The following is a 4440-nucleotide window of genomic DNA, read 5'->3' as shown; positions in this document are numbered from 1 at the left end:
ATGCCTGTCTGCCTATCTATCTATCTATCTATCTATCTATCTATCTATCTATCTATCTATCTATCTATCTATCTATCTATCTATCTATCTATCTATCTATCTATCTATCTATCTATCTATCTATCTATCTATCTATCTACTGTATCTATAATGGTCATGGGTTCATTGACATGCAGATGTTTTAGGGAGCTCAGTGTCATCCGCCCTCACTGGTCACTGGGGAGAAAGAGGAAAACTCCACTCAATTAGCAGCTCTTGACCTGTCATTGTGAACTCTGACCTGTGGCTTTGGTCCAGATTATTGTCCTCTAGGGAGCGTCCAGCCGGTCCGTGTCCATCTGATATTCATTCATCTGGACTCCATCAAGTGTCCATTTAGTGCTCTGGTCTAAGGGGTCAAGGTCATTACCAGGAAAGAACCAAATTGCTTCTTACATATTTGTTTTTATTCCTTTATTTTGTGGCTTTGTTTTTAGCACAATACAAATTTTATGAAACCCTTTAATTCAATTTAGCCCATAAATAAAGATTAATAATTATTACTAAAAATATTTCCTGTAAATTTACCTATAAATTAAAACTCCAAAATGTAATAGTGTGTGTGTGTGTGTGTGTGTAAACTTACAGGAAACATTAGTAGATTAGTAGTTTGAATTCCCATTGTCATAATCAACCAATATTTATTTGACTATTTATTTAAGGATGTGATTTGGAATTTTATATATGTAATATTCTATTACAATATAGGCTACTTCATTCTACCAGATTACATGTCTATGGCTGTAAATCTTGTCCTAAATGTTATAAATGCTTCAAAGGTGGAATTGTTCTTATTTCAACAAACTGTTCTCAGTATAGAAACCCAGTACAGATTTTAAAATTTCAAGATTTTACTGAACTATTGTGAATGAATGTGTAGGATACTGAACTAGGCTACAACTCAGACAATCATTTTCTTTTAAATAAAATGATTGGTAAAATATTTTAAAGGCATTAGTGTTCCTTTATGTAGTTACCGGTTTCCCATCATTTCTACAACTACACACACAAATACCCATCTTATTTTATCAGTGTGTCTGACTGTACGGAAATCCATTTTTGGACGAGAATGTATTTACTAATCTTACTATGGCGAAAGCTAAATTCTGAATATTAATAAAGTACATCTGACGTCTCTTGGTAAAACGTCCAATGGTTAAAGCTGTGATTTGAATATTCATTTGATCTTTATTCTCGCAGACGTTGATTCGTAATTCGAAATTCGCAACCGTCCAATGGTGAACGTTTGTGTCTTGAATACTAAGTAGGTCGTGCTGACGTAGCTCGGTAGCCTTTCGACGCTGAAGGCTTAGTTTATGAATATTATTTGACGATCCTTCGCAATAGTAGGATTAGTGAATTCGCGTGCGGGATTCCTGGCACGTTTTAGCTTCTGCTCGTCACATCTCTTCCATTCATCGGCTAATTAACACTTAATGCAAGCTGGTTTAGAGGTCACTGATAGAGACTTTCTCACAGTCATTTGCATGGATGCGCGAGGAATAAGATAAATTGATACAGCCCACACGGATAGAAAATTATACATGCTTTGTTGTCAAATTTGTTTTCAATAAATATAGGCACAAAAAAAATCCAGATATCCACTTACAAACCCTCAAATGTATGGTAGCCCTCTAAATGATAAAGACAGCGTTTTCATCACAAATTACTGTAAATCAGCTATATTTTTGCAAGGTGTTTTCCTATTTCTTAAAGGTGTAGGCTACCTAATCATTAAAAAAAAAGCTAACAAATTTGAATTTGAAATAATTCGTGCTAAAATAATTTATTATATTTTAAGTGTTTTAATAAAATATTTTACAAAACTTCGTCAATAAACCACAGATATTTGCATAAGTGTTGCTGCTCGTTGAAATTTTCTGTTCGAGATGTTCAAATCTCAACATTAATACAAGTGTTTTATGTAGCCTAAAAATAGCCAATTAACTCTTCACACGTTTGCCAGGTGTGACAAAGCCTGACTCAATTAAATACAATTGCAAAGCTTAAAGTGGATTCTTATTCATATTATTCACGTTTGAATCACACTTATTTTTTATTGAATCATCAGTACAATACAATACACTACAGAGAATAAATATTTTATTTATAGATATAATAAAAAATATAAAACTAAAAAACATGGAAAAATACATATTTTTGTAAAAATAAAAATGTGTGTGTAAATAAAATGTGCATTATATTTCAGGGCAACAAAAAAAAAGACATTAGGTTATATAAATGAATAAATTAATTTTACTCTAAAAGTTTAGAAATATAAGTATATAGGCCTATTTAAACAACAGTAAAGAAATGATTTAAATTAAAATACAATGCAGTAGCCTACAATACATTTTTTTTATTAGTAAATACACAATACTTTTGCTCTCATGTACACACACATATCATCATCATCAACATTAAACTTCCAGGTGCTTGAGGCTCCCATTGTTCTCTCAGGAAACATAGTCGATTTTCATCCCACAAGTGTGTATCCATCGAGTTCTGTAAAAGAGAAACAGATCAATGCTTTACCAGGTGCATTAACTTACAATCTAACAGACCTGCTTCCTCAAACAGGGATTTTTTTAATTGCACGGTCATTATTAGTCCAATGATCAGGGCCGTTGTACCTGCCGCTCAAAACACAATCCCGTACAGCTTCACACAGAGACGCAGAGAGTGACGATGATACCATTTTAATATTTTCACGTTCCACGCTCATCAAAAGCAAAATAAATGATCCGTAATCAATTTCTTTCTCTCTTCTTCAATGAGGCTTTGTAAACAGTGTAAGCGCTCTGTCACAGTGTTCAAATATTATGCATAGAGGTTCCTGATGCCTTTCATTACCACAGGGGAGCAGCTTCAAGTCTTTCTCTGTTAATTTCCACCCTCTCCTCTATACGCGAGCTCTCGCTTTCTCTTTCTGCCCGCACAACGTAGGATTTGTCCTTTTTTTTCCCTTCCTTGTTGTTTTCCTCCGAACACCCTCTTTGGGCTCCATGCAGCTTATGCAAATGTCTCCTTTTATTATAGGCTACCCTCCTGCTGCCCGACAGCCACACACACATTCTTACACACAGTAATTCTCTTTCCGACTCCAACACGCACCTTCAGAGCATCGACAACCAATTACAAAACCGACAAGCGACGCCGGTCTTACTTGGCAGATCTCCATTTATATTTACTGAACAGTGCGTAAAAACACACACGCATTACCGCAATTACAACTGAACCTTTGCACCTTGATATTATGGGACTAGATTTGAACTTGGGCCCTGAGCGGGATGGTGCAGATGGTGGGGTGAGAATACGGCTAGACTGAGTCTCGGTGGGGGGTGGACCAGGTCTGAGCCCGAAGATTCCCAGGCTCCGGGACCGTGCCCAGCTGCGGAGAGAGGCGGGGAGGGGGGACGTCACTAGACAGTCCTGACAGCACGGCCCTTTCACGGGAACATTACTGAACCCTCGCGCCCACGTTCCATAGCAACTTACGCACGGGTCAAAGGGCAGACAGACCCCCTGAATGTAAAGAAAGAGGGACGGTGAAGAACTGGACGGGTCTAGACATCTGTGAACTTGAACTTGACTTCATTGACTGTTCGCATGGTTTCGTAAAATCAGTCACCCTTCAGAAGTGGCTAAATTAGTTGAGGCAAGACAACGCAGGTAAACAGGGGTTTATACCTATCAAATCACCATACTTCCCCAGTGTTAAGACCTTAAAAATCGACCTTGGGTTTTGGAAAGGCACTGTAAAAATAAAAGTTTAAAAAGTTAAAAAAAAATACCTGTAAGTTTAGGTTTTCTGAAATTGTATTTAAATATGCAAATGAGGATTTATCTTATTAAAAATGCAGTAATTTGCATACATTTCCAGAACTAAACAATTTGAACAATGGATAAAGCCAGGTTAAAAAAATGGTTTCATCTTGCTAGGGGGCTGTTTACACAATGTTTTCAACTAAAAACAGAAAACCTTTAATGCGTTTTGGCCATTCGTTTACACGACAATGGCGTTTTGGGGCCTGAAAACGCAAACTTTTGAAACGGGTTTCGAAGTGCAAGTTTTTGAAAACGAAACCGTTATCAACTCTGTGTAAACTACAAAAACACGAATTTGTGTAAACGGTGACCACGCGTATGCGTGTTTTGTGTTCAGTCTAGGCGTGTAGTGTTTCTTTGTATAGATTTCGCATAGATTCTTTACAAAGTGACATCGCCATCTACTGGCCTGGCAGCAGAATACAGCGTTTTTCATTTCTAAAATACGCGCATCGATGTGAACGGGATCTTTGCGAAACTTGTCAAAAACACAAAGGAAAAACGTTTCTGTTTTCAGTACATTGTTATTGTGTAAACATAGAGTTAAATGTTTTGCCTGCAGTGTCTTGCCTT

Source organism: Squalius cephalus (genome assembly GCF_949319135.1).
Source record: "Squalius cephalus genome assembly, chromosome: 23".
Taxonomy (NCBI): Eukaryota; Metazoa; Chordata; class Actinopteri; order Cypriniformes; family Leuciscidae; genus Squalius; species Squalius cephalus.
This window is presented reverse-complemented; position numbering follows the sequence as displayed.